We start from the raw sequence: 12,044 nt of genomic DNA on the forward strand, positions 1-12,044 counted from the left end.
CTGGTTTGACCCAGTATGGCCATTCTTAGCTTAAATTTAGAAGCAAGTCAAATAGACTGCTTAACAATCAATTAAAGACAAGAATTTTCCAGAGCCCTGACAAATATACAATACCCTCAAATTTTAGAAATGAAAGAGGATGTTAGATAAAATGTGACAAATGTATCTGCTAACAGCCTTTATACTCAGAAGATAATGAACAAAAAAAAGACAGTTTTTTCAATAATTTACATAGAATTGCCATGGTAAGAAAAGATCAAGTGGAATCCTTAATAGTCCCTATTTCATTGAAAGAGGTAAGATTTGTTGTAAAATACTCCAGAACTATAAAAGCCCTGGGCACAGATGGGTATATGACATTTTATAAACTTAAAGAAATTGTTGCCTCTAGTCTAACAGATGCTACGAGTAATATATTGGAAACAAAAATAGTCTCTAGCCGATGGCAAGTAAGTAGCCACCATCTCAGAAACAGCAAAGGAAGACATGTATTTTGTACCTATTGTAGATTGATTTGACCATTGGTTAGTCACTTGAGAATTCTGAACTTCAAATGGAGTTTGACGACTTGTCTCTGGACCCCAGAGGGTTTAAAAAAAACACCACAAACTGTTCAAGTCAGCTGTTTTGGGTAATTGCTTGTCAGCCTCATACACGGAGATCCTACCAGGTTCTATTCAAGGAACCGTGTTACCATGTACAATAAGTGTTTGAAGGTTAGACAGAGTAGGCTTTTTATGCCTTCACTATGCAGATGACAACCAACTGCAGATCTCAATTTTATCAGCATTAAGTTTTATCTGAGCAACTTACAGAGTCTTTGAGAGGCCTAGGAGTCAGGAAACCTGGGTTCTGTTTCCAGCTCTGCTCTTGATTTGCTTTTGGTGGATCACTTAACCCCTCTTTAACCATCTGTAAAATGGGGATTACAATGCTTACACACATTCAATCCTGGGATGAAAAACAATATACACTGTGAGTGCTAAGTATCATTATTTCTATTAATTTCCCTTTCAGAGAGGTGTGCTTTTATTTGCTTTATCAACTGAGCCATTGGCTGTTACATTTTACCCCCAAGCTGACTGCACATCAGTCATGGATGAAAAGATGCAACCTATGTACATATAGAGGGCCTCACTCACCTATGGCTTCTTAGTCTTATATGCGATATTTCAAGTCAGTTTCCTCTTTATCATTCCATTGGATGGTAGGACTTGTATCTGCAGCAGAAAAGGCTGCAGCCGCACAGTCCTGTGGATCTGCCATTAGCTGTTGGAGGCACTGACCATCTATACGAAGCACTTTATCTCTCCACTGCCCTCTCTGCCTCACACCCTTCCTCCAGGGGGCTCTTGCAACAGCCATGTTGACAGGTGCACCATGTACTGCAGCTTTCCTTAAAATTTCCCATGTGGAAACAGTCATCCACAGTACAGAGGAGGAACCTGTGCAAGTTAGTGCAGACTCAGATTTGTCCCATTGGCATGAGGGGCTATTGCGGATAGGTAACCCCGAGCAAACTCCATTCACCTAGGGATACGAATCCCCTCAGTGAGGAAGGGAAGAGTTTCCTCTGGAGTCTGCTTTCCTTTTCTATACCTCCCTCACTGAGAACATTGTTTCTATTTGCAGAAGTGGGCTTGGGGCCCATTGTTTGTATAACATAGTATCCTTCAGGATGAGAGGGGATATATAAATCTAAGATACTGAATTCCTACTGAGAAAAATATTTGCAAACACATTATGAATGGAACAAGATGCTACAAAAACTGTTCCCCACAGAAGAATATATCCAGGAAATATAAAGGCAGAAGGCTTCCCACAAATAAGGTAGATATACAACGCGCACTATAAAAATGCAGGTTACTACAGGAAAAGATATGAAACAACAAATATTTCCAGAAACTACAGTGATGTATTATACTTCAATACATCACAAACTCCCTGAGCAGCTGGAAAGTCCAAATAATGATTCAGCAAAACACACAAAACAAAGTTGGTATTCTTATGAACACAAAGTAAAAACAAAAGATATACAGGTGAAAAGAACAACATTTCCAGTTCCAGAAAAAAAACAAACAGATTTTCCTCTGCTGTCAATACTGCTGAGCTAGGCTCCCCATCTCTCAACACTTTTCATTCTTCCCTCAGCAACTCTGACCTAAATGACCTAAGAGACTAAGCCCTGTATCTCCTGCAGGAAACCCTTTGGATCTTGCTTCTTTAAAGGGACAGTCTTTCATTTTCACTGTGAGTTGTTGGCTGCTGCCTGTCCTTAGTTTGTGGCTACCATATAGAGAACACAATTCCTTAGCCATCTACCATGCAAAATGTGTACCTTGACTGGCGAGTACCTTGATGGGATAGCCCTAGGGTTAGACAAAGTAGCACCAAAAGGCATCCACGATCATTCTGGCCATGATCGCCACAGAAGGTATGGCAACCATGAAATTAATGTAGAGATTCATGAAGGTAGGATTGCCCATAGTCAGGGAGATGGGGTGGGCTACCTGTTGAGAATATTAACTCAACATGGTCCCAGGTCTCCCTTCCTAGACTCCCCAAATCTTGTTTGTGGTATCACTTTTAAAGGGAGGGGCTACCCTAGAGTTGGTAGAGCGATTCTCACAACAGACTACGTACCTGGGAAAACCCCCTCCCAGACCCTGACTAAGCACCAACCTCCCTTGAAGAAACAGGAGTTAACTCCTATGAATGGATATTACACTTAATAAAGCAACACCTTTATTTCAGCAGGGACAAGCCCTCAGTGAGTTTCAGGGACATTTCAAAGGAAAGGAGCCCCTTTAATGAGTCACACACTCTCCACAGCAATAGTGCAATATATCGTATCTCTACTACCTAAATATATAGGTTAATGTCTTCTAACTGATGAAGAATCCAAACAAGCCCCAGCATCTCAGTCCCAGACAAATATACCTTCCATCCCCCTTGTTTTGATTTCTGACGCTTGAGTGTGATGCGAGCTTGGGGTATTGAATCCTTGCTCCTGCTACATGGATCAGCTCCATACTCCATGGCTGCTGGGCTAGTCCAGACTTTCCTCTTGGGTCTAAGCTTGGGTCATCACCTCAACCGTGGCTGCCTCTTGTGTTGCTCTCTGCCCTCTTCACTCACAGCCCCAAATCAAAAGTTGCCTGCCTCCATAGTAGTGCCTTTCCAGCTCTCCATTGTGCCAGCTCATTGGCCCAGAGCTGGGATCATCATCATCATCATCATCTTCCAACAAGCATAGTCTGAGGACTGTTGTACCATCCAGCATGACTACAATTGATGGCATCGTACCAGGCATTGTAGAGTGAAATTCCACAATCCGGTTCTGTCCTTCGAATCTGTAACTCTCTGGGATGGGTCCACAGGCGATGCCAGGTAGGATCAGGGTATGCATTCCATTCATGTGTCAAAGAAGAGTTTGAAGGTATGGTGTGCTGGGGTATTTTTGTCCATCCTGGCAACATGGCCAAAGAGCATGCAATGCCACTTTTGAACATAGAGAGGAATTGGTGGAAAGCCAGATCTCTGAGATTATGGTATTTTGCAAAAATTCAAACCTCTTTATGGAACGCCTCTAACCGCTCCAAGTTTTCCTCTAAGAGTTTCCAGGTTTCTGCCCTGTATAGCAGGACAAGCAGCACGCAGGTTTGAACTTTATCTCAGCACAGAGATATTTTTGCATCCATAGGAGATATGAACTTCATGCTAGAGGCAGCAAGACCTAATTGTTCGAGGACATCTGGTTTGCTGTGAGCGCTTGAACTCTGTTTGCAACCTAGGTAGATGAACTTGTCAGTGCTCTCCATAGTGCTCGACTCCACCTGCACCAGGGGTTCGGGTAATCCAGCTCCAAGGTTCTGAATTTGTCTTCTGCCATAAGATATTTGGCCCTGTAATGTGGATGGCACCTTGGAAAGGCAGGACTGGAATTCTCTGGTTCTCCAAAAGCAAGGCAGCTTTGTTGGCATAGTCTTGGTTGGTGAACACTTCTTAACCAATCTTGATTAAAGACAGAGCCGCAACTCCTAATATCCATTGATAGCTCAACAGAATAGCACCAGGGCAAGAATACATCCCTGCTGCACACCTGAAGTTTCACTGAAACATAATGAAAGCCATGAACCCACATGCCTTCTTACCCCAATACCATCTAGACCCTCCCAGGACAACCTGTTCTTAAAAACCTCCAATGATGGAGATCCCACAACCTCTCAAGGTAATTTGTTCCAGTGCTTAATTACCCTTACAGTTATGAAGTTTTTCCTAACATCTATCCTAAATCTCCTTTGCTGCAATTTAAGCCCATTGCTGCTTGTCCTCTTTTTTATAATGACTTTTTACTCGTACTTGAACACTTATGTCCCCCCTTAGTCTTCTCTTCTCCAGACTAAACAAACCTAATTTTTTTTCAATCTTTCCTCATAGGTCATGTTTTCTAAACCTTTAAATCATCTTTGGTGCTCTCCTCTAGACTCTCTCCAATTTGGCCACATCTTTCCCAAAGTGTGGTGCCAAGAACTGGACACAATTCTCCAGCTGAAGTTTTATCATGCTGAGTACAGCGGAAGAATTACTTCTTGTGTCAAACACTCCTGTTAATACATCCCAGAATTATGTTTGCTTCTTTTTTTTGGAACAGTATTAGATAGTTGAAGCAAATTTAGTTTGTGATTCACTACAACCCAGAGATCCTTTTCTGCAGCACTCCCTCCTAGGCCGTCATGTCCCATTTTGTATTTGTGATATTGATTATGCCTTCCTATGTGTAGTACTTTGCATTTTTCCGTATTGAATTTCATTCTCTTTATTTCAGACCATTTCATCAGATTGTCAGGATCATTTTGAATTGTAACACAATCCTTCAAAATGCTTGCAACCCCTCCCATCTTGGTATCATCCACAAACTTTAAGTGTACTTTCTGCCAAATAATCCAAATAATTTATGAAATTATTGTATTGTAGAAGACGTTTTTTAAACATCCCCTTTTCCAGAAACTCATCCACCAATTGATGTTGGTTCTTGAGGCTATATATGACCATTTCAAAGATCTAGCTCCTCTTCCACACACCCACAGTCATAGCTCATCCATCTTCACCACCATCGGAAAACTTTGCCCTCGCCCACTGAGTCTGCAGTTGGCCTTTGCTTGTTACCCTAAGCAGGGGCCCTTATTGGGTGCTACCAACTGAAGCCAGTTGCACTGAAGGCTTGCATGGGCATGGATGACCATATCTTGAAATAGAGCATCTAACACCACTAATACCCACTATCCACCCAAAGCCAACCAGGTGACCGATAAGCAATCTGTGTGTGTTCTGGAATGTCCTTCCTTCCCTGTAACTGATCAGGTGGGTGGCCACCAATTCCTTATTATAGTTCAGGAATTAGAAGCCTGCAATTGGGGTCAGGCAGTGTGTAGCCAATCTCCTGCCACTGCCCCACCCTCATAGTGGGAGGTGTACATGACAGCAAAGCAAAGTTGTGACTATCTCCCCATTCCTAAGCTATTAAGACTTTTTCATGGAGGGAAGAGGTTCTGAGCAAGGCTATGCTATCATAAAATCCTCACACCAAGCCTTTCAGGTGGCTTCTCCATCCTCCATTCTTCACCGTACAGAAGAAAAGGGGGATGGGATGAGCTGCAAGAGCTAGCTATCCAATAGAGAAAAGAAAATATATTCACGAATATTGAATCCTCTTGCATGTCTCTTACCCCATACAAAAGCCACCCCTCAAAAACCTATTCAAGTATAGCTTTCCACATACCCCAGATTTGTTTCATTTTTGGATTACCTTAACCCTTCTCCCCACATCCCAAACTTTTACCCCTCAGGGAAGGTTACAGGAAAGAGGAGGGAGCCCCTGCCTACCTTATTCTATGAGCTCTCCTTCACAGCAATCCTACAAAAAATAAAACAAAAAAAGCATCCAAGCCTTCAAAGAGTGTGGTAGTACACAGCCCAAAGGAGAATGCCTATATGCCTAAAGGTCAACTTTCTCCCCTAACTTCTTCCACTGTACTTAGTTAGGGAAACAGAACATGCCCCTTCACAGCCTCCTAAACGGAGATGTAAAAATATTTTTATATCAGCAATACAACACAAAATAATATCGCAGTGCCACAATCCCCTTTTGAATTGACTTTAATGGGACCTACGTGCACACATTAGAAGGAAGAATCTAACCTAAGATTACATCTCCAACAATACTGGAGAATAACCATAATGTTGGAAGTTACTATTGCTTTTTCTGAAACTGCTCTGGTGTAGCAAGATTTTGGTTTGACATTAGAAAAACGATGAATAGGAAAATGTATCTCACTTCACCCAAAAAATTCCTTTTCCTAGAAGGAAAGTCCACAGATCCATGACAATGGGTCCTACTCCTCCTTACAGCATATCAGTTTCAGGGCCGCCCGGGGCGGGGGGGGGGGCGCAAGTGGGCAATTTGCCCCGGGCTTGCAGGGGCCCCCACGAGAGTTTTTTGGGGTCCTTCACTCGCTCCGGGGGCCCCCGGAAAACTCTTGCGGGGCCTGGGGGACCCCGGAAAACTCTTGCAGGGCCCAGGGGCCCCCGGAGCATCTTCCGCTCCCAGTCTTCAGCGGCAGGAGGGGTCCTTCCTCCCTGGGGCGGAAGGACCCCCCCCCATTGCCGAATTACCGCCGAAGACCCAGCGCTTCGGCGGTAATTCGGTGGCGGGAGGCCCCCACCGTGGGTCTTTGGGGCACTTCGGTGGTGGGTCCCGGAGCGGAAGGACCCCTCACCACCGAAGTGGGGGACCCCCGCCGCCAAAGACCCCAGGCCCCCTGAATCCTCTGGGCGGCCCTGGTCAGTTTAAGAAATAGCTCTGTGAAGCAGATGAGGAAGTAATTCCTTTAACCATTAATGAACAGAGCAAGAAATTAATATAAACACTTTCCTTTTGTAGAACAACTTCAAAGTTCCACCTACCTAATGGCAGACAAAGAGAAAAAGCAAGAGAGGTGTGGTGGTGTAAACTTTCCCTCAGATACTCTGATAAATGTGCTGCATAGGATGAATCCACAGACTTCCCTACCAAGAGGGAGGAAAATTTTGGTTAAGATATTTTTCCCGTTCTTTGCAGGAAAAGTCAACAGATACAGAACAAATAATACAACTTCCAACAGCAATGTATAGCCAGTGAGGGAATCAATGAATTAATAAACTATACATGACGTAAAGACGGACAGACTTTATTTAAAATTGTATTAGGAAAGCACAGAATGCAGAACCCTTCTTCCAAAGGCAGGAACCAATGAAGTTTGCATGGTTTAATTTTTAAAACAATGAAGATGGGGACAGATGACCAGGTGGCTACCTTATACGATCTCTGTAGGTTGCACAGGACTCTTCAGACCAGGGGGCTGGCATGGCTCTGAGTGAATGAGAATGAGCATTCAAGGGGAACTTAAGGCTTCTTCTTCTGTATGTCTCAGAAACTCACCATTTTAGCTATCTATTAACTGAAATCCTAACTGGGGTGTATTGTGTTTTTATGTTTTGGTTTGTTTTTTGGTGTGTGAGTGAAGGGGGAGGGCGTCTTTTGATGATGGCATAGAACAAAACGAACTAGAGATTTTCTAAATTATTTAGGATTTTCTAAATTATTGTTCAGTGCAGCATTTTAAAGTTCTCCTTACATGCAGAATATGCCAGAGCTTTTCAGAGCATGTATTACAAGTGGACAAAAAGATGGAAGAATGAATTCTTCTGATCTGTGGAGCACAGTGTATATTTTAGGGATACAGGCTGAATTAGTTCTTAACCACAATTATTCCCTCAAATGGTGCAATACTTCTTCCAACTCCAAAACGCTCCTTACCCTAGTGATTGCAACCAAGACAACACTCCTCAAAAAAAATAAAAAAAATTGCTCCTTGTTTTTTGGTCTCTTTTCCACCAGTTCCCTCCTCTTGATCTTTCCACCTTGCTGCTATCTCCATCCCGCCACTGTTTCTCCCAAGAGTCTGTCACTGCCTTCAGATAACTGATGAACTTCTGGCTGCTAAAGGAATTCATATGCTCTTGACAGCAGTGAGTCACAGAAGCCACATAATAGGAGTTCATATAACTTGATAACACAGCAACTGGTATGCAATGAAAATCAAACCCTTCAGTTTTCAAGATTTACAGAATTAGTCACTCTTAACTGTCGCATGCAGGGCTTTTTCTTCTTTTCTGTGACATCTTCAAAGACTCAAATATGTCAATTAATTTCAAATCAAGACCCAGGAAATCTGTGAACACTTTCCAGTTCCTGATGAGTCCTCACTAGATGACAAGGATAACCAGTGAACCAGGAAGTGTTCCAGCAGCAGAGCATGGGAGGTGGGGGGAGGGTTGACAGGCATCAGCACATCAGACACAGTTACAAGGGGAAGACTGTAAAGGGAAACATTCATATCAACGTCAGATGAGTCACCAGGGTGCCAGGCCATAACAAAAAGTCACATTAGAAACTGTCCGGGCTAGACAAGTACAAAGAAGCCTCTTCTGGGGATGACAGGAAACCAGCTTCTTTTGGAGCACCAAGTGTGAGGAGAAAAAGAGGTAGAGAATGACAAGAGAAGCTGTATCTCATTTCTCCCTTATTTAGTAAGAAGGGGAGGGAGAGAATAAACCCATCAGAACATATTTAAAATATTTTCCAACAAATTGGTAAATGAAAGAATCTGATGAGCACTCTTCAACTGACATTATCTGTGTCAGATCAGCAACAATGTAACTTGATAGCCTCTTCTCACAGAGAGGGAGCAAGAAAGAACTATCATTGATTTATTAAAGCTGAACTGTCAGTTCTGTAAAAGTCATAAAGGGGTGTGCACACTTGTATTAAGATCAGAGAAGTGTAAAGACTGGGGGAAGTCATCCACGGTCATTTTCACTACCTCTGCATTGCCTAGCAATTCAACCACTGTCACAAGCTTTTTCTTTCACGACCACGTCAGCGTTCACATGAACACAGTGCATTTGCACTGACGTTTGGTGAGGAGCTTCTCTCTGCCTATTATTCACCCATGGTTATGCAGATTCTTGCCAGAACTAATCATGGGCCTACCCAATATATATATACTTGTTTGAGAGGCTTTGGGGAGAAGAGATGAGTAAAAAAAAATGGGGAGAGTTAAAAACAAAAATTAAACGTGGCTAAATAGCCTGTGAGATGTAAGGGAGACAATGGAAGGATGAAATAATAAGAAGCACAAAAAGACAAATCCATAGTACCTGGAGACACTTGGCTCATGTTCCACCCTATGCAGTACAAGGTGTCTACAGCATGTCCAAGCACAGAGACCTGGAATTACATTCTAGACCTCTGCTAGCAGCTGCAATGCAAACAGTATTATCATCCTTTTCAGACATCACAGGGACAGATGTTTCAAGCAGCCAGCATCATGCCAAGAATGTGTTGGAACTGGAGGAATTTATACTAACAAAAGCTCACAAATTACATTAGTTCTCTGCCACCATGAGTAGCAGTTTGACCATCACCGTACAAGGTGTCACACAGAAGGCACCTCACAAACTTCAGGCCCAAATCTGCTCCCATTGAAGTCAGTAGGAGCTTTGCAAGCGATTTCAGTGGGAGCAGGATTGAGCCTCTAACATACGGGTGTTAAATGGAGATATATCACTGAAACAGTGTTGCCAACTTTCTCACTGCAAAAAAAGGACACCTTAGCCCCGCCCCCTCCTCCAAGGCCCCCTCCCTTCCCCAAGGTCGTCCCCCCCTGCTCCCTCCATTCCCCCTCCCTCTGTTGCCCTCTCCCCCTCAATCGGGCTGTGGCCGGGGGTAGAGTGCAGGAGGGGGTGAGAGATCTGGCTGGGGGTGTGAGCTTCAGGGTGGGGCCAGGGATGAGGGGTTTGGGGCGTAGGAGGGGGCTTCAGGCTGGGGCCGAGAGGTTCAGAGTGTGTGAGGGGGCTCTGGGCTGGCACAGGGAGTTGGAGTGTGGCAGGCAGTGAGGGCTCCAGGATGGGGCTGGGGGTAAGGCGTTTGGGGTACAGGAGGGGGCTCTGGGCTGGGGCATGGGTGTGAGGTGGGTGAAGGGTCTGGCTGGGAATGCAGGAGGGGGCTCTAGGCTAGGACTGAGGGATTTGGAGTGTGGGTGGGGGCTCTGGGCTGCAGCAGCGGGGTGGGGTGCGGGAGGGGGAGAGGGCTCTGGGAGGGAGTTTGGGTGCAGGAGGACTGGGACAGGGGCACAATAAGAGGTTGGAGGTGAGGGCTCCGGGTGGTGCTGACTTCAGGTGGCTCCTGGAAGTGGCTGTCTTTTCCCTAAGGTTCCTAGGTGCAGGGGCAACCTGGTGGCTCCGTGAGCTGCCCCTGTCCTCATGTGCCGCCGCCACCACCCCCCGATCCTATTGGCCACAGTTCCTGGCCAATGGGAGCTGCAGAGCCAGCACTTGGGGAAGCACCTGTGCCATGGACAAGGGCAGCACACAGAGCCTCCCTGGCTGCCCATGCCTAGGAGCCATGTGGAGTCAGCTGCTGTGGCCAACCAGACTTTTAGCGGCCCACTCAGCTATGCTGACCCGAGCCGCCAGAGTCCCTTTCCAACTGGGCGTTCTAGTCAAAACTGGACACCTGGCAACCCTATTGATTATAAACTAGGGTCCATAAACTCATATGCCCATAAACTCTCTCTTTCTCCTCCTCACACCTACAGTATGCGAGTTATCCAAGCACCATCTGACAATCATAATGAGCTGGCACTATAGGGGAAATACCATTCTATAATATAGAGCTAATAAATTACAGTATAGTGATCTGTATCATAGAATCATAGAAGATTAGGGCTGGTCATCTAGTCTGCATCTGTATCTGTATGCAGCCCCCTGTATTTTTCAGAAGTGTTTCTTCCATACCAGAGGCAATATGGCTTAGCCTTTTAAGCCAGGCAAGCACCCGGACCTATTTAACAGCACAGAACAGATATGCTGAAAAAAATATATATAAAAGAAACTGGAGATAATGTAAATCAGGACCACTCCTGCCCATCTATTTGCATAAAGAGACAATTATAGTTACAACTGTTGCATACTCAAATCCAACTCAACAAAAACTAAAAGGAGGGGAGAAAGAGAAAAACAAACATTTTAACTGACATGACTGCAAGGGTGTCTTTTGTGACATTTGACAGCTGCCAGTTCCCAAATGCCGAGATCAGGGAGTCCTGGTCTCATGTTAATTCTCTGTGTGTGTGCGCGTGGCTCCAATTTATTCATTTAATTGAAATGGTCTTTGGAATAAAAGTTAGCATAAGCTCTGTTGTAAATAAGGCAATCGTTAGCAGGTTGGTTTGTTTTTTTACATGCAGTAAATTATGGAGCACATATTATTAGCACTCAAGCTCCTCTGTATACTGTTATGTCCTTCTGCTACTAGGAGCCATGTGTTCTCACATACAATATGTGCATCTGATGAAGTGGGGTTTAGCCCATGAAAGCTTATGCCCAAATAAATGTTAGTTTATAAGGTGCCTCATTGTTTTTGCTGCTACAGACTAACACGGCTACCGTTCTAAATACAGGATGTTGTGGAAGCAGGCATTTATTCATTTTAATGAATGCCAGCCTCTACACATTTGCCTGAGGACTGGCAAATAGGCCTGTCCACGACTGTAGCACTCGCCATGCTAAAAAGCCATTCAGAGTAAACATTTGAGGAAGAACAGCCTAGATGTTGTTCATCTATATGAAATGTGCCCATTAACATATCCCTCCAAATGCCAGTACAGCACAGGGCTGAGGTATGGGCAGACAACAATGACATCCATCAACATTCCATGAAGCCCTGTCTTCAGCTAAACCCTTGTGGAGCTCTGGGGCAATTCTGGCAAGGCCCAAGTCCTCCAGGCTCTCTCAAAGGGAACCGTCCCTCTCAGGCTGCTGCTTCATTTCTTTCCATATAAGATGCTGCTACCACAAACATGGATCAGGACCCTGCCAAAAGCACTCAAGCCACTGTCAATCAGTCTTTGCTTCCAGTGATTTATGTCAGCCAGTCCCTC

At 44.5% G+C, this 12,044-nt stretch overlaps 1 long non-coding RNA gene across 2 annotated transcripts in view; it reads right to left on the reverse strand.

Moving 5' to 3' along the window:
• The window catches only part of LOC120400274, a 169,914-nt gene that overhangs the window by 50,334 nt on the left and 107,536 nt on the right, over nt 1–12,044 (reverse strand). The window contains exon 1 of one of the 2 annotated variants that reach the window (XR_005595670.1): nt 6,967–7,041. The exons of the other annotated variant lie outside the window; for it this stretch is intronic. This is a non-coding gene — a long non-coding RNA (uncharacterized LOC120400274). Of the gene's footprint in view, nt 1–6,966; nt 7,042–12,044 lie in introns of those variants that run through there. 2 annotated transcript variants of the gene reach the window in all.

The sequence above is a fragment of the Mauremys reevesii genome, linkage group 3 (assembly GCF_016161935.1).
Source record: "Mauremys reevesii isolate NIE-2019 linkage group 3, ASM1616193v1, whole genome shotgun sequence".
Classification (NCBI taxonomy): domain Eukaryota; kingdom Metazoa; phylum Chordata; order Testudines; family Geoemydidae; genus Mauremys; species Mauremys reevesii.